This window comes from Odocoileus virginianus, chromosome 32 (genome assembly GCF_023699985.2).
Source record: "Odocoileus virginianus isolate 20LAN1187 ecotype Illinois chromosome 32, Ovbor_1.2, whole genome shotgun sequence".
Classification (NCBI taxonomy): Eukaryota; Metazoa; Chordata; class Mammalia; order Artiodactyla; family Cervidae; genus Odocoileus; species Odocoileus virginianus.
This window is the reverse complement of record NC_069705.1, coordinates 34,765,005-34,787,545: the sequence shown is the minus strand read 5'-3', so window position 1 is coordinate 34,787,545 and position 22,541 is coordinate 34,765,005. Positions and strand designations below refer to the sequence as shown.

Below are 22,541 nucleotides of genomic sequence, written 5' to 3'. Positions count from 1 at the left end.
CTCCTTGCAGTCCAAGGGACTCTCAAGAGTCTTCTCCAACACCACAGTTCAAAAGCATCAATTCTTTGGCACTCAGCTTTCTCCACAGTCCAACTCTCACATCCATACATGACCACTGGAAAAACCATAGCCTTCACTAGATGGACCTTTGTAGACAAAGTAATGTCTCTGCTTTTCAATATGCTGTCTAGGTTGGTCATAACTTTCCTTCCAAGGAATAAGTGTCTTTTAATTTCATGGCTGAAATCACTATCTGCAGTGATTTTGGAGCCCCCCAAAATAAAGCCAGCCACTGTTTCCACTGTTTCCCCATCTATTTGCCATGAATTGATGGGACCAGATGCCATGATCTTAGTTTTCTGAATGTTGAGCTTTAAGCCAATTTTTTCACTCTCCTCTTTCATCAAGAGGCTCTTTAGTTCCTCTTCACTTTCTGCCATAAGGGTGGTGTCATCTTCATATCTGAGATTATTGATGTTTCTCCTGGCCATCTTGATTCCAGCCTGTGCTTCCTCCATCCCAGCATTTCTCATGATGTACTCTGCGTAGAAGTTAAATAAGCAGGTGACAACGTACAGCCTTGATGTAGTCCTTTTCCTATTTGGAACCAGTCTGTTATTCCATGTCCAGTTCTAACTGTTGCTTCCTGACCTGCATACAGGTTTCTCAAGAGGCAGGTCAGGTGGTCTGGTATTCCCATCTCTTTCAGAATTTTATTTCTTATATCACTATAAGCACAATTAATTCAGATACTCAAGACCTCTGGTAGATTAATTCATTAGACATCATGCTGTGTGAACACAAAGTTAAATTGTTAGTAGCTTTTTGTGTCCACATATTGCCTTCAGCATTGCCTTCCTCAGAAAAATATTTGATGGACAATATTAACCTCTTGGATGTTGATGCATTTCCAACGTGATTTCTCAGATGCATCTATGTGGCCAGTTGACAATTATTTTCCCCCTAATGGAATTACCAAATGAGCCCAATGTGAAGAATTCCATAAGTGTCAGCAAATGTCTTGAAAGGTGACTTTTTATATCCGACCCTCAGGAAATGAAGTGTGTCTCCTTTCTATAGAGGCCACAAGGGCAGCCTGTACTCATCCAATGACCGGCGACTCTGATGGATGAATCTGGTGCATGAAAGGGTCAGGAGCAAAACGATAAATGAGTATCAGGGAGACGTTGCCTTCGTTCTGAGACTATAGGAGAACCCTTCAGCTGTACCTGAAAATGTGAGTACTATGCTGAATAATTGTGTGGTCAAGGAGAGAGGTGTGTGTGTGTGTATGTGTGCACACTTCATCCCCTACTCAGCTCTTTCATTCTTCAAGAGTAGTCTCTGATAATTACTTTGGCATTCTCTCCACGAGAGCAAAATTTCAGTGGCAATATCAAGTTGATTGCTTTTTGCTTTTCTGTGAATAGCAACCCTGACCAATCTATTTCAAAGGACAGCACTCCAGGCATACCATACGATGCAAATGTAACGTGGCAATTTTATTTTCAAGGAGCACTTCATAGGAAGCATGGCTAGGCAAGCAGCAAACCAGTCAGCTCTCGAAAATGTATTTTATCCAACCAAGTGAGGAATCCCAGAGTAAAGGAACCCTCTCAACTTTCTGCAAAACCGATCATACCCCAAAGATTGAAACTGTCTCGTTATTTGTAATCTTTAGCTCATAAGTGGCAGTCTTTGCCTTCTCTGAGCACGATTGGGAGCTCTTAGACATGCTGAGGGCTCTTGAACTCCACTCAAGAGCTCCACGACCGGGTTCTCTTTCCCACTCCCAGAGATGTCAAACCTGTGAACATAACGTTGTATGCCACGTTCAAGACCGAGACAATAAACAGAACTGCATGGAGGTATTCAGAGTTCCCATACAGGGTGTAAAATACTGAAAATGAGACAGGCTGTTTTGAATTATCACAAAGAATCTGGAGGCAAGAAAGAACCCTGCCAGAGCAAAGCAGGACTTAATTTCTAATTAAGGGGCCCTTCTTCCAGGCCCCCTACTCCATAAAGCACCATGGGGCGTATGGATCAGTAACCCACTCTAAGATCAACTCTTTGAGTGAATTCTAACTCCTTGCTTTAAAAATCAGAATAATTTCCTCTGGATCAGTCAGATCGCTTGTATCTTCTTTCCAAAGATCCTAATCAAATCTCAGGTTCACATATGAGTCTTTTCATGCTTGAATTGCTGTACCAAGAGAACCTTCTCTCTGGTCTGTCAGTGGTACACGGTTCCTCAGCAGTCTCCTGGCTTCCCTGGGAACGTGTGACAGGGTCCACGTCACTTTGCTCAGCTTCCTTGCTTAGCCAGAGCAGTCATCTGACCACGCTCTGTTAGCTGTCTCTGAGGTTTACGGCAGCAGTTCTCACATATATTGTTCTCAGGATCCCCAGACTCTCTTAAACATTTCTGAGAATCACAATGTAGATGTTCGTTATATCTATCAATATTTACCTTATTGAAACTTAAAATGGAGACATTGCAACCATCTATTTGTTAAGTAAAAAATATTTAACCCATTACATGCTAACAAAATATTTTGTGAAAAATAACTAGATTTTTCAAAACAGAAACACATTTAGTGAGAAAAGTGATATATCACTTTACATTTTTGCAAAGCTCTTTAATGGCTGGCTTAGAGGAAGGGTGTTGGATTCTCATTTCTGCTTCTGAATCCATACTGCAATATGTTCTTTTAATTGATGTTCCAAAAGAAACTGTGGCCTCACACAGCTGTGTCCTTGGAAAAGGGAGAGTATTTTAATTGCTTTGCTTCAGCTAATTTTGAATTTTCTTCTTTGATAAAACACCAAATCTTGACAAGTGGTAATTTCTTAAAAGCTACGTGCAGTGGAGAAACTGAAGCCATATCGGTGAACCTCTTTTACTCCATTACCCTGAAATTCATTGGCTTGTCTCATTCTTGAGTGAATCTTTTACCCATGCATAGTATTGTAACATCATGTGTTAGTTATCTGGAAAACCCTGAGTAACTGATTTATGTAGCTCTTGTAAATATTGATGATTTCATTAATTATATCAAAAATAATATTTATTATTATAACTACAGATTTCACAAGAAAAGTCAAGTAGTGAGAAGCTGTTAAATCTCATAGCTGTGAAGGTAAGTATTCCAAAATTTAATTTTCACATAAAAACCCAAATGTTATCACTGATAACTCATACTGACAACTGTTTTGTTTTTTACATACCAGGCTTACTTTGCTCATTTTCAATGTAATATCTGTCACATACCCAGATCTGTATAACTATAGTTTATCTACTAATCATTTGTTGAAATAAAACTTTTGTTGTTGTTGTTCAGTTGCTAAGTCATGTCCAACTCTTTGTGATCCCATGGACAGTACACCAGGCTTCTTTGTCATTCACTATTTCCTTGAGTTTGCTCAAACTCAAGTCCATCAAGTCGGTGATGCCATCCAACCATCTCATCCTCTGTCGTCCCTTCTCCTACTGCCTCAATCTTTCCCAGCATCAGGGTCTTTTCCAATGAGTCAGCTCTTCCCATCAGGTGGCCAAAGTATTGGAGCTTCAGCATCAGTCCTTTCAATGAATATTCAGGACTGATTTCCTTTAGGATGTACTGGTTTGATCTCCTTGCAGTCCAAGGGAATCTCAAGCATCTTCTCCAATACCACAATTTGAAAGTGTCAATTCTTCAGTGCTCAGCCTTCTTTATGGCCCAATCCTCACATCCACTGGATGTGACCACTGGAAAAACTGGTGCACTGCAAAAACATTGGCCAGTTTTAGCTCAAAACTCAGTCATAGTGCTTTCTCCATGATAGCGCTGCACTTCACTATGGAGCTGAAATACTCTATAGGTAATTCCCGTTTCACCAGACAATGTTACAAAAAAGACATATATTCAAGGGTTGCATTTAATAAAAATTAATACTATTTTCTGCCTCATCAAGGGCATTCTTAAGAGAAACTGGAAATATTTTTTCTTTAGCTGCAAGTGTGTGATGGTGGAAAATAGGATAACAACCTGCATGGTTTGGTACCACTGTGTTTTTGCTAATACACGAGCCATTTTACCCATCATTGCCAGCGTCAGCACAGTGAAGAAGGCAAGCAATGCCTTAATATCTTAATATTTCATGACTAGTGTTAAGACTTCATGGACGATGTGGGACTGGGTCAGGAACCCTCAAGGCCCATGTGCCATGCCTGAAGTGCTGGCCTGATACAGGGCATGCCCAGTGCAGGTTGCATATTAAAAGAATGGAAAGGTGTTTAAATACTTGTGCTCAGGTCCCAAGCCAGGCTGATTAAATCGCAACTGTTGAGCGTGGGGCTCAGTATTTTTTTTAAAGCTTCCTAGGTGTTTCTACTGTCAGTAAGTTGAGAAACTTTGGTCTCAGTGGTATTTGAACCTGTTTCCAAGTGTTTGTTCCTATTTTAAATTTTATTATTCTGGCTTTTCCCAAGTTCTTTGATGTGCTAAGAATACTTAACCATTCTTCCATCTCATTCAAATCTTAAACTCTGTAAGAAAGCTTTTTAGACTTTAAACAAAGAAGATGATAAAGCGTTAATGAACTATCACCTAGTTTGTGCAGTTAATTGGCCATTTTTTTTTACCGTATTCCATTGCTTGTTATTAAAAGACAAATATTAAAATAAAAAGCTTACCTCCCATTTTTTCTTAAAAAATAATCAGAGGACTAGGTTAGAATAGGTATAGTTTTAAATCATTCTCTTGTAATTACTTCCATAATGGGAATGATGATCAAAAGGCTGTTCTCTCAGAGTAAAAGTATTTGAATCACAAAGATTGCAATCCCATCCCTGTACTAAACCTAGAGAAGTATCAGTACAATTTTAAAACATGTCTAACAACGCATACATTTTAAAATGTTTCCTTCTTGGTTCATCACAGTACTTTATCTTGAAGCCATTTAGTTTACTGAGAATTTATCCTATTATTTGTATTTTAAAATGATTATTGATTGCTATATGAATTTGCTCTTGGTAAAGAATCCACAAGTTTGTTTTTTTTTTACTGATAAGCAAAGAAAATCATATTGTGATGTATTAAATTCCTTCTTATACATAGAATTTTTCTCAATTTTGAATTTCACTGGATAGACTGTTCTGGCATCAGTGGACAGAGTTAAGCCTGTTGATATAAATTATGTGACAGCTGTCTATAAGGGACAGGATTTCCTGATAAATATTAGACCATAAAGCAAAGGGTAGCGGTATTATAAACATAAGTTTTCTGCTTATGACATCTTTTCCTATGAAAAAATATAAAATCCTTTTAAAGATAACTTATCATTTTTTAGGCTAACCCTCCCACACCTGAGCACACTTTTCTTTTTCTTTCCTTCAAAAATAAAACAAGCCAAGAAAGTCTTAGCTGACCAGTGACACCAAGGGAGCTAATGGCAAAAATCCATGGATGCGGTCTGTGGGCACTAGCCCTCTAGCCTGGTCGGTAGAACTATTCACAAAATGTCATTTGAACACTTTACTAGATGGAACTTAAGATGAGACTAGGAGGGGAAAAAGTATTTTTTTCCCTTCATATGGACTGTAGGTCTGAGCTGTTATCAAGCTGTCTCATATTCCACCAAAGAGTGACTGATAGTCGGAGTCCGAATGAGAAGGAGAGAATTCCTCCAGGTCAGAAGAAGAGGATAATGATTTTTTAAGAGTATATCAGGAGATTGATGACAGAGAGAGGACTTTCAGGCAGCCAGAGGAAATGGCTGGAAATAAACGTCTCGAGCTGTGCTAGTTTTCTGCCGCTGCTTTCAGAGCTGCCACAGGGAACAGCTTCACAGCCTTATTGATCGTGAAGCCAGTAACATTTCCATTAAAATTTGCTAAATTAACTCTCTGGATGCTTGTGGACAAAGAGCAAATGGTCAGACCTGAGGTTTCACTGACCTAACAATATTTGCTCTTCTTTTATTTATTATTATTAGTTTCACTCTCTTTTAAATGATCACTGTTTCAAATAAATTATTTAAGTTATTTATTTAGACTATCAGTACATCAAACTTGTATGAAGCAGGGAAGGAATATGAAATCTTATGCTCCCTTCATGGACCACATTTACCTTGTATTGTGGTCCCAGGCTCTCTGTTCTGCTGGACCCCTGAGATGGGACTCCACACAGGGTGAGGGTAAGCTCCTTACACTTTTATCTGCGACAGTGCCTAGTACCATTATCTTGGGGGGACAAGTTACATCTGCATATAATTTTGTATCTTCTTGTCTTTTCTTCCTTGCAGAGTATTACCCAATGATTCATTAAGTTCTCAGATTATTTGGTTACTATCTGTTTCAATAGTGTCTACTAATTTAATTTTTCACCTCTTCTTTAAGTGTTAACTGAGAAATTTTGATGTTTAGTTTGTTTGACCTCCCTTATGCTACAGATGTCTTGTTTGAAATATCTTGGCTTATTTCCATTTTTATAATCCCTTTTCCCCCCTCTCTGCCACTTCTTTTCCTGTTCCTTGATTCTCATCCTTATTTCACAATTATGGGGAAGGGTCATAGATCTCTAACCATTATTCACCATATACGATGTCTCAGGTGTAGATTCTTTTCACAATCTTACTCTAAGATAGGAATTATCATTTTCCCCAGTTTGCTGATATTGAAACTCAAGCGTAGAAAGAACACGTGAATTGATGAGGTTGGTAGGTGTCAGAGTCATGGGTGGACTCAAGCTACATTGCCTTTCCCTGTAGAATGAGATTCTTAACCAGTGTGCCTGTGAATCTGTCTCTAACCATTGCCACATAGTGTCCTTTAAAAAAAAGGAAGTTAATATTAGTTATTAACTAACGTAGATGATGTTGGCCTCAAAAGAACTACAATGTATTCCAAATAGCAGAAGTGTCCCTTAATGGTCCTTTACAAGGCTGTGATCTGTAGATCTATCCAAAGCCATCTTGAAGTCATTTGCATTTTCTATACTTCACATCTCATGGAGCAGAATTTTCAGAAGTTTGTTGTTCTCCCCGTTACGTCTTCCTCCTTTTAGAACTCTAGAAGTTCTGTGCTCATCACTCCTTTCAGCTTCATGATAGCTCTCCAAGTTGCCGCCTTCGTCTGGGTTCACCCCCTGCCCCTCTTCTGGCATTATTGGCACCTGTCATATCTCATCTCAGCTTTGACTTTCGTGGCTGTAAACCAGTCAGCACTGTTGTCTCCACTTTTTCTTGATGTCTCTAATTGGCCTCCTTTGGATCCTTTCCCCATCAACTGTATTCTTCTGAAAGTACAGATCAAACAGATTTCACAAATTATTTCTGATATGAAAGCTTTGTTTGGGAGCTACTGTGAAGGATGGATTAAAAAGGGAGTTACATCTAAAAGTCTCAAAGCTCTTGGTGTAATTGAGAGGCAATGAGGCCTTGCTTGCTGGGGGAGCCAGGGAGACGGGTGATCAGTAAGGAACTGCTCCTGGCGTTAGCCCACTCCGTGGCCTGGGCAAACACTGAAGGTCTTTGGGTCTTAATCCTTTTTCTTCCGAGAGGAAAGCTGTAATGACTACCTTTCCTTATTGCTTTGAGCATTAGAGGAAATACATTCATTTAGACTTAGAGGAAGTACTTCAAAAGTTGTAGTTATTACAATCTAGATTAGGAGCAATTGTGTTAAAAAAAAAAAGGAGGTGTGGATAATGAAGGAGATAAGAATGAAAAGACTTCCAATATGTTCATCCTTAGAGACTGGGATAAGAATAATATACCTTGAATTATTTCTGGCCTTTGAGATTTCCGGCTTGTTCCTAACCTGCCACGATATATGGGGTTTTGATTCTTATTTGGAAAAGCTACTGTTTTTTCAAAGATACAGTTTTGATAACACTGGCCTATTATTTGTCAGGTAACTATGCTATCTACGCATCTCTATGTGTAAGAAGATAGTAAAGGGCGGCAGTGACTGGAGAAATTGAGTTCGGCAAAGGGTAGCAGGAAGAAAGACAGGAGTAGAAGGGGGAAATGTCTTTTTTATTTTATTTTATTTTTCGATTCATAGCTTACACTTGGGTTTGCTCCAGGGTGTTTTTAAGTAGTGTACAGATTTCCTGCTGATTATTGATTCTGCTTTATAATATCTGTATTTTATCATAGTTTGTTGCCTAAAGTTGAGTAAGCAAGTGATAGATTTCTTTTAAGTGTTTGCTCTCCAAGAAGACATTGATTCCTATTATATTGTGGCTTAATTCACAGCTACTTCCAGGGAGGACCTCTGTTCATTGCTCAGGTTCAAGGCTCTAGCCATTTATCCTTCCCTAGATTATTCTTGCCCAAAGGAGAGGTTTCACCAATAGAGCAGCAGGGTAAAGTCTTACATTATAAATAACAATATGATTTAAAATTTGCATTTCTCCCTGTCAGGACTCATGCTTTCAGCTTACAGTGATGTACCTTGTCAAATTTCTATAATACATTCCATTGCCATTAAAAAAATATATTAGAAGGACTAACACCAAGCTCATACTTTCTACAATAAGATTTCAATACCTTGATGCTTTCCTGTTTTGCCTCCCCCCACCTTTTATATCCTTCCTGTAGATTTTGTAATCTACATGCTCTGTATTCTCTTTCATCTTCCAAGTATCTGACATTCAAATTATACCCAGGGTTTCACTTGCTGGTGTAGAACATCCTTCACTGTGTTTTCATCAGGGCTTTTAACATGCATTTTGAAAAATTTACATAACCTGAGTTCACTTTTCTGTCTCCTCCTACAGTTCAATTGACCAATGTATTACACAATCTAGTCCTTTCTGTTTTCCTTAAATACTCTATGAAGTCCCCTCAGTACTCTTAACTGAGACTTGGAATCTAAAATTCTTAATTTTTTTTTTTTAAAAGTTGTCTTCTCAGAATTTTTAATTCAAGAATTCTTGCCCTATTTTCAATCAACTTTATCAGAGCTAATTTGAATCTTGTTTCAGGTGAAGTTCGTGTGTGTACGTGCTAAGTTGCTTTAGTCGTGTCCAGCCCTGTGACCCCATGCACTGTAGCCTGTCAGGCTCCTATGTCCATGGAATTCTCCAGGCAAGGACACTGGAGTGGGTTGCCATGCCCTCCTCCAGGGGATCTCCCTGACCTTTCCTTAATTAGTACAGTGAGCATATGTATTTATTTCCTGACTCACTCTTGCCATTTAGGCCTTGAAAGTTTTGGTTGCATTTATTTGGGTTGCATTTATTAGGTATTGTCTCAGGAAACACCAGTCAGAAGCCTTGGATTTGATTCTTCAGTCTAATGGACCGTCCATCAGCCTCTCCAGCGGTGGGGTACTTTCTCTGTGCCACTGAAATCATTCCAGCCAAATGTCTACAGCTCCCTGTGTCTCCTCTATGATCATCTGATACTTTTGTTTTGGTAGGGAAATCACATCCTGAAGATGTCACCATGATTGTTAATTCTAGTCATTTATAATTCCAGTTCCTTCTATTACCTACCTCTATTTCAGAATTCCCTTCCTTAACTAAGACTGAAACGTTAGCTGGAAGGTGAGCTGCATCGAGAACACCTGTGTTCTTCCTGTTAGCGGGAGGTCACCTCACTCTCTTGTTTACCCTGCAGCCCTGAGAGGTTATTTCTTGTGCTTCTGATTCTCTCAATCATCAGTCAGTCTCAGGTTTTTAAAAAAGGTATATCATGTCATTCTGGTATAAATGTACAAATTTTTGTAAGGAAAAACTACTCAGGAATTTCCAAGTTTAAGACCATAGACCATAGCAAACATAAACTTGATTTTTATAACTGAAGTTATTTTGGCTACTGTCAGAGTAAATGTACCTCTGGTGACCATCCATGACTGTTCAAAAATAGGGAAAGAGACAGACAGCAACAAGAGACCTCAGAGAGACGGACATGCCCCAAACTACACCCCGCCAGCAGGGATCTGGTTAAGAACAGGGGTAAACATGAGGATGTGCTTTTCAGCTCGTTTTCTCCTTTCCTCTCCAGCCACTCCTCTGATGTACTCAAACAATTTATTCAAAAAGGTTTGAATTGGCTGTGGGGGTATATTAAAATTCATAGGATAATTAATCATCTTCTCGCTTTCACTATATAGATACATCCTGGGAAGAATTACTCATATTTCACAATATACAGAATATTTTATTTTAATGAAGCAACTAGAAAATCAGTGTAAAGAATTATTTAGTATTAACACAATCCATTACCAAAAATGTTGTGGGAATTCAGAATAGAAGACATTGATTGGTATTAGTTAGAATTTTTCCAAATGATTTTCATACAGTGGATAGGGTACTAGTGAGACATAAATGAGATTTTAAGGAGGCAAGGGGGACCACTCAAGCTAAGGCAGAGGTGGGGCCTCCAGGTCACATATTCAGAGGGCAGGAAGCAAGTCCATGGGATTGGGCGGAGGTCGTAATTTGAGAATGGTAAGAAGTTGTATAGTGGAAAGCAGATTGATGTAAGATACTGATTATGAAATGAGGTGAGTTGAGAGCCAGTCATTCAAGGAACTAGATCTAACCCTACAGAGCAGTACCGAAGAGTTTTAAAAGAGAGGGATGTGTCTTATAAAGGTTAGTCTATGAGCAAAGTAGTGTACAGATTGAAACAGGAAAAAAATGATTTGGTCATGAGGTTGTTGGTAAAGGTCTAAACTAATGCAACTATTCTATTTTTATTTATAAAAATAAAGAGATGTGAGGCACACTGCAAGGGGAAAAGCTAACTGCTTGGAGTCTGCAGGGGAGCAAAGAAGTTTGGGATGAGAAAATGGTAAGGAAATAAGAAATTCACAGTGTCCTGTTTAATACAATTTTTCCTTCATTTCATTATAAATTTTATAGTTGGGGTAAACAATCAAATGAAAAAAAATTGTACTAGATTCTCCTGGAGAATTGAATGTGATTAAAGAAAGGGTCAATAGTTTTAAGATATGGATCTCTTTTGATTCTGTAACTCAAGACCTAAGTTGTAAAACTTAGTCACTGATCCTGTTTACCTATCCTGTTGAGTAGCATTTTTTGTGATTTGTGTATTAAAGATAAAACACAATAAACTTTAACAAATGGGATTTCAAAATGTCGTTAGTGTTAGTTCATTAGTTCTATTAATTTTTTTATTCCAATAAAAAACAAAAGCAGTATTCTGTTTCACTTTTGCTGCATTAGTTTAGCACAAAGTCCTAATTTTCCAATTTTTTCCTTCTAATGTAAGAACATGGATCTGATTCCCTTTCCCATAACATTTTCTGTGACTGACTTTCTAACAAAGACCTCTGTGACTCTACTATTCCTGGGGTGAGAAGGGGTTTCAGACAGAACCTTGACCAAAAGAGGAATTATCTTGCTGCCCAAAAGACTGCACTTTTATAGAGAAAAATATCGTTTTTCTCTAAAATATATCCTGTTACTCATTATCAGATACATACTTCACTGGGTAAGAGGGGTTAATAGCCACCTGCTTGCTGTCTTATTATTTCCTGTCAATTTAAATATAGGCTGGAAACATAATGATATCCCTAGATTCATTGCTACCATCTCCACCGACAGTGAGGAGGACATGATGAAACACTTGCATGCTGGTTCTCTCCAAACCAGGCGTGAGTGCGGAGCTGCTTCAAACACTGCTGCTTCATTCCATTCATTCATCTAAGCTTAATGGAACAAAGTAGACGTGCAGGTACTGAACATATTACAGATACACATGCTGTACAAAGAGATTTCAAAACTTACAGATCTGCTTCGTTGCCTTCGGACTCGTGGAACTATCTTATTTGAATGATGAAAGTAGTTAACACTTACTAGGTAGCAGAGACCATTCTAAATATTTTTAACATATTAACTCCTTTAATCCTCACAATAACCCCATTTTCCAGATGAGGAAACTGAAGTTTGTAGAAAGTGAAGTGACATTTCTAAGGGAAGTGACAGAAGCAAGATTGTTAAAGCCTGGCATTTGTATTCAAGAATCCTGAGCTCCTTGAGAGATTCGTACCAGGGTTTGAGACCAGTGCCTCTGAGCAGGAAAAAAGGAGCTGCAGAGAGACCTGGCTATGATCACAAAGCCCACAGCCCTGTCAAAAGTCTCTGAGGGCCTCAGAAGGAACAAAGCTGATTCCTAGGGGACCAGGTGGATCTAGGACAGGAACAGAGGCCTCCAGGGTCGGTGACTGGTGGATCCTTCCCATGTGATCAGCTTTGGGTGAGTCTCTACATACTGAGGAATTTTGAGGACCTTGGAGCAGAAGGCCACCAATAGTTCTTGAGGTGGAATTGCCACCAGGTGGTCAGAATGAGGCTCAGAGATGTAACTAATTTTGTCTTCAAGTAAGTAACACTTTTTAGCCCACAGGGGTTTGTGGATTCAGACTTGTCCTCATTTGAGTAGAATCAACTTTAGAGCCACAAACAATTCCGTTTTCCACCACCTGCTTGTAAAAGGTCACCAAAAAATATCAAGTGGAGCAAAAAAATCACAAATAGTTCTTTAGGGGACTTCCCTGGGTGTCCAGTGGTTAAGACTCCAAATCAGGTGCCTGGGTTCGATCCCTGGTCAGGGAACTAGATCCCACATGACACAGCTAAAGATCCCTAGTGGCACAACTAAGATCTGGCACAGCCAAGCATAAAAATATTTTGAAAGCAGTGCATGTATTATAACTTCCCAGCTTTTCCACATCATCATTTTCCTCAAAAGCTAGGCTTTCAAGAATTAACCAGGTTTAGTTTTAAATAGAAAATACCATAAGTTAACAACATGAAAAAGCAACAGTATATCTCCCACGGGTACTGACTCAGTTCAGTCCAGTTCAGTTGCTCAGCCATGTCTGACTTTTTGCGACCCCATGAACTGCAGCACGCCAGGCCTCCCTGTCCATCACCAACTCCCAGAGCTTGCTCAAACTCATGTCCCTCAAGTTGGTGATTTCATCCAACAATCTCATCCTCTGTTGTCCCCTTCTCGTCCCGCCTTCAATCTTCCCCAGCATCAGGGTCTTTTCACATGAGTCAGTTCTTCCCATCAGGTGGTCAAAGTATTGGAGTTTCAGCTTTAGCATCAGTCCTTCCAGTGAATATTCAGGACTGATTTCGTTTAGGATAGACTGGTTGGATCTCCTTGCAGTCCAAGGGACTCTCAAGAGTCTTCTCCAACTGCACAGTTCAAAAGCATTAATTCTTTGGCACTCAGCTTTCTTTAGAGTCCAACTCTCACATCCATACATGACCACTGGAAAAACCATAGCTTTGACTAGACAGATCTCTGCTTTTTAATATGCTGTCTATGTTGGTCATAACTTTTCTTCCAGGTACCAACTACCACAATGATATCTATTTTTACATATTATCTTTCACTTGCATACTTTCATGCATTTGCAGTCATACCTTGTTGACTGTTCCATTTTTTTTCTGAGCATATGAATGCTAATACAGCAGCTTATCTTCTAAACTTGAGAATAACAGAAATGATACTATTCAAATGCTCATCAATTATTGTATTGATGCTCCCTCCACTCTTATTTATTTATTTATTTTACCACCACATGTCTTTTTTTCCCCTGAAATGCCTTGAGCTTTCCAAATAACCTGGGGTTTTGAATTAGTTCAGACTTATTCTGGCTAAATAATAAAAGCAGCAAATTCCCCTTTCACATTGTCATGGTTGTTGCTCCTCTGATAGGAATTTGATGGAAAGAATACAGAGTGAATAAGGCCCCAGTTCCAATCCTCTCTTCACCTATTTTTAGGAGTTTGTGTACAGATTTCCAAACCTTGTAAATTAATAGTTGGCATCAAAATCTGACTGCAAGTGGTGATCCTATGTACCTTACAAAATTGTCAGAATCATATTATCAAAATCTGATCAAAAACTTTTCAAAACATGTATACAGAACATAGATGTAAACTGTTGCATAGCTAAAATTTTTATCTTCAATGTAATTGCTTTGGCTTTTCCCACCTATCATTTCTAAATAGCTCAACTGAATTTAAGAAATAACTGATACATGCAGTGACCTGTCAAGTGTGGGGACCATTTTCTGGAAGATATTGAATCAGCTACAGACCATCCTGAGATAGGTGACATCATCATTCATGGCATAGCACCAGTAGGTAGAGGGAATGCTTTAAATCCAAGTAGATGGACTACTTTCTATCTACTCAATTTTAGAAAAAAGTACTGAACTGTCATTAAGAAAAAATTGATAGCTATTGTATAAATTTCACAGATGTTTACTCCATTATCTTTTTTGTTATTTATGAAGAAATCATGTTTCACTTACAAAACAGCACTAAGTTGACCACAGGGCAATAGAAGTTACTAAGAGCAAGCTTTGTGATCCTGTTTTTTTGTTTTTTGTTTTTCTTATTTTAAAGAAATTATCACTGTCTTTTGTTAGTATTTGTGAACCTGACTGCTTCTAGAATGTCCTCATCTTAATAAAAATTAAGGACATAAACATTGAACATAAAAGCAAATTAAGTGGATGTCTTATCTTAAAATTACTTGATAGAATCATCTAGAATTTATCTTATCTCTAAAGGAATGAATTGGTTTAGTGGAAGGGCGGGAGGTTCTTTGATTGTTTTATTAGAAAATTTATCACAAACTTATACATGAGTGATATTTGGCTCAAGTGAAATCAGAGGGTTGCACATCAATCATAGTTCAATAAAAACTTTAAAAAATTTTCCTTTAATGAAATCAGAGGGCGAAAGTGACCTTAGAGACAGTGGTAGTTAACAATAAAAGGCCACGAATTACTTGACATTCCTGACATTGAAAAGAGCTTGGGACTGCTCTAATGAATAGAATATAGCAGACAAGATGCTGTGGTTTCCTATCTACATCATGAAAGGTTATGCTTTCTGTTTCTTTCTTCCTGGAGGAAGTCAGACATCAAGGAAGAGGTCCTGCTACCTTGAGACAACACACACTGGAGAGGTAACACCCAGCCAAAGCCAATCTCCAACGCAGCCACGTGAGTGACCCTCTAGGGCACCTCGGCCAGCTAGCCCCACCTGGCATCTGGACCACAGCTGCATCCGAGTCCCAGGTGAGACCTGCCCATCCCAGTCAAGCCCGTCCCAGACCCCTGACACCCAATCATGAGCAAAGGAAAATGAAATGCCCCTAAGCTTGGGGATCATTTTTCACACAATAATATTTGTTGGAGTAGTAGTCCTAAAGTTAATTTATGTGACTCTTAAGTAGATGGTAAGGCTAATATACAATTTTCAAGCTACGAAAATTCCTGCTCTTGGTTTCATCATTCATTAAACTTGTGATCTAGCCAAAGTGTCATTTAATGCCTTGGTTCCTTTGTCTATAAAATGTCCATGTCTTTAGAGTTGCTCTAAAGTTTAAGTGAGAATCCATGTAGAAATCCTTATAGAAGGGGGCATGAGAAGCATTATTAGACATAACTGATAAGTGGAAATTATAATGCAAATATCTTATAATAGAGATGTGATATTAGTTTTTCTTACAGATCAAATTTTCAGAGAGATATTTAAGCTATTGTCTATTTTCCGTAATGATATTTATTGTTGGACTGAGGGAGTGAAAGAATACAAATTCAATCAAAGTACATGAAAGCATGTGCCTACTTAGAGTTTCATTTTCTTCTCTCTTCTTATTGTGATATTACTCTGCATGATGTATTATGGGTTTTAGGGGTGATTTGTATTCATCATAAAAATTCCCTTCAGTATTATTAGAGCCCATTGTGGGATGCTTAGGACTGTCTGAAAGTCATTCGTCATTCAGAAAGTATGATAAAACCATGGTTAGGCAGCTCCCAGCCACTGTCATACTTACACTTCTGGAAAACAACATAGTGAAACAACATTTGGGAAGGAAGTGACCTTGATGCTTTCATGTCATGCTATTGTGATAAATATCATTAACGCTAGAACTTTTTAACATCAATCCTATCGAGAATCAACTGCTACGACATCTGAAAAGCTACATCCCCACACTTTATTTCTGACTATTTCCCTTGGAATGTAAATGAGCTGTTTCTCGCAAGCCAGGTCCTTGATGTGACATTGGAGTGTACTTTCATTTTCTGAGATCTTTCAAGAGACAAAAAGCTGCAATCTTCAGACTGGGTTTTTGGGAATTATATATATAGAGAAAGACAGCCAAACTTCCTTTTCTGTATAAGGAGGAGACTTGCTGAGTGAAGAAACTGAGTTGCCCCCTGGAATGAGCCTCATGGGTCGGAAGGCTGCTTCAAAAGGGTGTCCAACACACAGTGAGGCCAAACAGACCCAAACATCAGAGCTTGGAGGAGAAAAAGGTTTACAGCAGGGCTGAGCAGGGAGAATGCAGCAAGGAGCCTGTGTCCACCCTTCTACTCCCCACCCCCCCAAAACCCTGAACTCCCCAAGGGGCTTCAGCAAAGCATTTTTAAAGGCCAGGTGAAGGAAGGGTGTCCCAGGGTATGTGATCAACTCACGCACAGTTCTCTGGCTGATGTTGAAGTCACAGGATGGTTAACATTATCAATCCTTAGGCACCAGAAGGTGTAGGGGCTACATACTCATGACCATCGGGTAGGTGATATCTTCCTTGATGGTGGTTTTAGCAACTGAAAAACTCAGGAAATATACATGAGATACTATTATCTGGGTACTTCAGAGAAGAACTACAGCGGAGGAAACGGGAGTAGGGTCTGTCCAGGAAGACCCTCCAGAGTCCTGCTGGTCACAAGGGAAGTTGGGCTCCTCTGTCCTTACATTTCCTAGAGTCATAGATCACCCCATTCCAGTACTCTTGCCTGGAAAATCCCATGGATGGAGGAGCCTGGTGGGCTGCAGTCCTTGGGGTCGTGAAGAGTTGGACACGACTGAGTGACTTCACTTTCACTTTTCACTTTCATGCATTGGAGAAGGAAATGGCAGCCCATTCCAGTGTTCTTGCCTGGAGAATCCCAGGGACAGGGGAGCCTGGTGGGCTGCCGTCTCTGGGGTCGCAGAGTCAGACACGACTGAAGTGACTTAACAGCAGCAGCAGAGTCACAGATTACACCGGATAAAGAGGAGACACCGGTTTCTCATCATCCTGGTGACGATGCTGTCTTACATTTGTGTGAGTGGTGAATCATGCAGTTTATCTATACTGCTTGTGTGCTTGCCACCTTCTTCCTGAAAGCAATAGAGAAAAAGAAAAAAGCCAAAATCACCCTTTGTCTAGAATCTTTACAGCAATGCCAACTCTCATTTTGGAAGAGTAGAAATTATCTTATTAAGTGTTATTGTTTTCCAGTACCAAAGCTAGTTCTTCAAAGTACAAAATGTAAAACTTTCTTGTAAAAAAAAAAATCCTCCATGATTCTGATGAAGAAGAAAAGCGAAATTATAGGAATTCAGAGGCCCCCTAATTTGGACGCTTGTTATTTATCCCAGGCTTATTTCTCCTTCTTCTCTCCTGCTAGCCCTACACCCACTATAACCAGTCTCTCACTGCCAAACACACTCCGAAACTTAACACAAACTATTCCCACTGCTAGGAATGCACTTTCCTGACATTCCAACAGTTGAGAAGGCCCTAACTTCTCTAAGTGCGCCATTGAACTCTAATTTCCAAATTTTCCGCAATGTTCTGCAGCCAGAATTCTATGTCCCTCAGACATACCTCCAGGGGAATCTGTTTATACTTCTTATCAGTGGTTTGTTGTCAACTGCATTTTATCAGTCATTATATTCTGTGTTTGAAATTAAAGATGCTTAATATGTTTTTTGCCAAGAATTGTTAAAGATCTTAGATTTTATCTGAATACAATCTAACAAGTGTGCCATAGCAGTTTCATGACTTTCTGGAAGACATGAAACTCCTGGGTCAGAAACAAAGGGCTTAATTACCCACATATATAGCAGTAGCCAGAGTATCTGTATGTGCACCATTTCTCTGAGCCCTGAATCCCACCAGGTGCCTTGAAGAAGGCAGGTGTTGCCTGCATAGGCAGTAGGTTGCATAATGGAAAGGAGCCCACGTCATTTATAATGAGCAATAAGCCCGCCTGACGTTAGCCCAGAAGAACACATTATCTTTATTATACTGGATGGTACACAGATATGCCTTTGCTGCAGAGACAGCTCTCTCTGCTGTCTTCCAAGTCCCTTCACTGTGCATACAACCTGGGAAAGGCAGCCAGCACCTCAGCTCTCTAGACACCAAGAAACGTGGCTGATTCATGGAATAGTGTCTCCCAAAGTTAGTTTCCTCCATCTTGCTCATGTCTTTCTGTCTGTTCATTATGGCCTTATAACCTAGGAAGAAAATGTCTTATTCATATTTCTAATAGAATAAGCATTGTTTCTTGAAGAAAGTACATCCAGCCTTCTGAGTAAATGGAATGATAGAACAAGGGTGTTAAGAACCTCCTCTATCTACACCCTAGATTTTTAAAAGAATCTACCTTGCCGATAGCAGAATGGAAGCCAGCGAGTGTGTATGTCAGTGTTGAGCATACAGCCTCCCTATTACACTTAGGTTTTCTCTTTGGGGATGATTAACTCTTAGGGCTTCCAGATTCTATTTCATACAACCCTAGCTACAAGCAAAGTGCCTCCTACTTTCTTATTCCCAGCTTCATCAAGACCAGAGCCGAGGCAAAGAAGGTTCATTTCACCAGGGTGTAAATACTGATGACAGCTTTAGTGTTACCCATCTGAGACTGATGGTAAGCTAAACAAGAAGGAAATATACATTGGGTAAATGTGAGCAATTGCTAGCTACCCTAATTAATAGAAATTTTGACTATTGTTTCTGAAATTGTACATTCACACCACACTGATGAACATCTTCCCTTCCTATGTATAGGAGTGAGCTTGGGAAATGGGTCCCAACAGTACAGAGACATTAGTTAATATTTAAATAGTCAAGACAGAAATACAGCATTTTGGCTATCACATAAGCCATAGCTCTTCCATTTGAAAGCAGGTATAAAGTAACACCAAATAGTTTTGAATCACAGACAAGAAAAAAAATACTTGTTCCTGCCAAGGCAAACATTTAGTATAATCTTTTTCTAAGGAAAACTTTCTGCATAGCCCCAAACATGTTTTTTTTTTTTTTCTGAATTCATTTATTTAAAGATAAAATAGCCATTTGAGATCATGGAATACAATACCAACACAATAAAAGGTGAGGAATTGTTATATTTTGCTTACATTGATTTCTTAAAAGAAGCAAATGTAGATTTTAAGATTTAAGACACTAATGACACAACTAAGAGTTTCTATCGAAGTTAACAGTGATACTGCTTGATTTTCAAGTTGAAAGATTTTTAATAACCTATATATTTCAATTAGATGGCAGCAAATAGAAAAGCATCTTTTGAGCTGAATAGTATACTGTTAAGCAGGAGTTTATTTTACAGCAGTCATCGTTCTCCTGGCCTCAGTTTGTGTGTAGAAGGCATACTAGATACCAGCAATTCACGTCACATAAATGATCTACCACTCACAATGGTACAAAATCTATTAGACATGTATTTGAACAGAAATTTTTGTTGAATGCCAGAAAAAATGCCATTTGTGTTTGACAGTTGTGGGGTTTCCCAGTTTTGCCACTGATCAGCTATCTGAGCTTAAGTTTCTTCACTGTTAAACTTCTGACAGAACAGGAAGAAACTGCAAAATAGGCTTTAGTAGCCTTCAGTTTATCAGCTGTCCACTGGCTTTTCATCTCACGAGAAGGCTCATACCTAGTTACAGTGGAGTTATTTCCACTAGGACAGCATCGGCACAGCAGACACGGGGTGCTGCCACACAGACATGGGATCCAGCTCGCCATGGAGCAGAGCCCCAAGACGCTCCCCATCTCCACAACGTCGCAGGAGAAGCCTGTGCCAACAAAATGGAGACAGCAACTCCCCTCGCGTTTCCCAGCTTATTTACTCTTGTTTTTTTTTTTTTTTTAAATGAACATTAAGAGTGCCAAGAGAGTTTGAAAGGAAGCACAATTATTGCTTAGAGACCAAAAAGGAAGATGATTATCTTTTAACAGGAGAAATATGCCTGAATATGAGAGGTAACTAGATGGATTTTATTTTTTTAAAAAAACATCAAAGAATGCCTGGGGCATATACTGCATTATATTTAATATGACATTTGCATGGAACTTGCCAGAACTCCCAGAAATGCTTTCAGTAGCATGTCATTTTGCAGCTCTATATGTATAGAGATGATTATGATAATTATTGGCCAATTTTAGTAATTAATATTCACTGCAAAATATCAAACCCTGCAGTTCCCATGCCCAGTTTCACTCAACATTCAGATCCTGTCAAAGTTACCACCTTGAGGAAGATCTGTGATCTCCAACCTCAACCTGCAACTAGACACTACCAGTCAGCCTGGGGGATCTCACTGCCACGTTGGTTTGTCGATAACTCCTCCCTCCCCAGCCTGTCCACACCACCCCCACACACTCCATGAGCTTCACTGGGGTTGAGCCATGTTGGTTCCTTCATAGCTCCATCTCCTGGGCATAGAATAGTGTCTCAGACAGAAAGATAAAGAAATAACCAAAGGACGAATGGGTCCCTCGTTTTACTCTTTAAGGCTCCGTTTTCAGACCTCTTTCAAACCACAGGATTCTCGGTAGCTGTCATCTCTTCTCAGCAGTGTGCTGGCAGAGGGCATTTTCTCCAAACCCATAGACCACAGGCGACATCTCGGTTTGGTGAAAGGGGAAGAAGGCCCTTTTGTGCTTGCAGTCACAATGACTGGAGTTTCCTCTTTCTCAGGATTTTCCTTCTCTTCATTTGTTCTTTGGTTTTCACTTTTTCTTGAGTGTAGAGCGCGTCATTCCTGGCTGTTCTTGGACACCTTGGCAGTTCACCTAGTTCACAAACTGCCTTCCTGTCAGCCTTGTCTCCTGCCACCATCATTCAGCCCCCAGCAACTTGTGTGGTGTTTGCTCCCAGACACGTTCCACGTGTGCACTCATATGCTCTGCCTGTGACTTGTGTTGTATGTATTGTGATCTGATGAGTACATAGACAAGAGTGATAAGGGCATGGACAGATTGCAGGACTATGGGTTCTCACTTTTCGAGAGCAAATATTAATTTTATAAGGGCAATTTCAGAAAATAAATCAAATTTTTCTATTCAGTGTTTGGGCTAGGTCCCATAAAATTTGAGCTGTATCGAATCTCAGATTATTTGAGCCACATCAAGTTTTGGATTGGTCAGTCTTTCTGAACCTGGGCAGAATTCTAGTCAGGAAAAATATATATGCATCCCTCTCATGGTGAACTCCAGAGAATACAAGTATTTTGTTTGTTTCTGGTATTATTTCTAGCACAGATTGTACTCCCATTCATCTGTCTCCATCCACTCTTGCTAAGTTCCTGCTCCTTTCACATTTTCTGCAGAAGTGTATTTCCTGAAGGGAAAATCAGGGGGGCAAGCAAAGTGCTGTTAGTGCAGGAGTTGACCTAGGATGGAGCATGCATTTTGCAACTGGATCTGGAATCCATCTCCCTGCAGGTCACGGTCTGTGTCCCCAGGGTTTTCCTGATTCATCTTGCAGATCAAGCTGGTTCCTGGGAGCCTGAGGTGTATTGTGAAGGACAGAGAAGGCTGTGTTTAGGGGAGGTGTCAGCCCCACATACAGAAAAAGTTACTGAGCACTGGCAAGTTTTCTTCACTGCTCAGGGGAGCTTTCCTCCTTTTCCTTATTTATCTGTGCTGTTTTTTTCCCCAGGTATGTTTCTAACACTCAAAGAAGTTACCAGTGGTTTCCTGCTCTGTTCTCTCATCAGTTTTCTCATCGGTTTCATTCTGTTCACTAAACCTAAGTCAGTAAGATGACTGGTCTCTTCTTGGCTCTCGTAAAGCCTCATTAATTTGGAGAATGATTATGGAGTGGAGGGAGGGTGGTGTGTGCTGAAGGAAATTGAGGAATTGAGGCCTGGAGGATATTGTTATAGCCCAAGTGAATGCCAGGAGGAAGGCAAGACAAGAACTCTCAGCTGAGAAGGTTGTATTTGTATTGAAATGCCAGTAATCAACTAAATAGACCCTAAGACTATTTATACTGTGGCAAGTCTTCTGTAAATAAAGCAAAAAAAAAAAAAAAAAAATTCAATATGGTGCTGAAAATAATTCAAAAGTTTTAATTTCTGGTTTAAAAAATGAACAAATCTAGCAACCAGCAGTCCTTATCTAGGAAAACTCCAGATCCACTATAGCAGGTCAGAAACATTTGCTGTCTTTAGTTTCCGTTCCGTGAAGAATTGGAAGGGCCCAGCTTAAACCATAACACACTCTCTCACGGCTTTATATCACCATGATATCCCAACATCATACAAAGATACGGTGATATAATCCATTAGGCAAAGAACTAACAAATTTAACACCAAGCCATCCTTTTCTGCCTGGTCCTTATAAATAATCATCAAATTTCCTGTTAAATCTTACCTACATAGGTAGGTCCTTTATCTCAAAAAGTTTAGAGGGATGTATCCTTGCCTTAAAAATATGGATAGCATTTTACACTTTAAAAAAAA

The 22,541-nt window shown here is 39.4% G+C and overlaps 1 long non-coding RNA gene across 2 annotated transcripts in view; it reads left to right on the top strand.

The window, feature by feature from the left end:
• The first annotated feature begins 1,059 nt into the window (after window positions 1-1,059).
• Window positions 1,060-22,541, top strand: part of LOC139032615 (uncharacterized) — a 42,100-nt gene continuing 20,618 nt past the window's right edge. For both annotated transcript variants that reach the window (XR_011485180.1, XR_011485179.1), the window contains exons 1-5: window positions 1,060-1,237; window positions 3,090-3,143; window positions 10,712-10,791; window positions 11,516-11,697; window positions 14,903-15,070. This is a non-coding gene — a long non-coding RNA (uncharacterized lncRNA). The remainder of the gene's footprint in view (window positions 1,238-3,089; window positions 3,144-10,711; window positions 10,792-11,515; window positions 11,698-14,902; window positions 15,071-22,541) is intronic.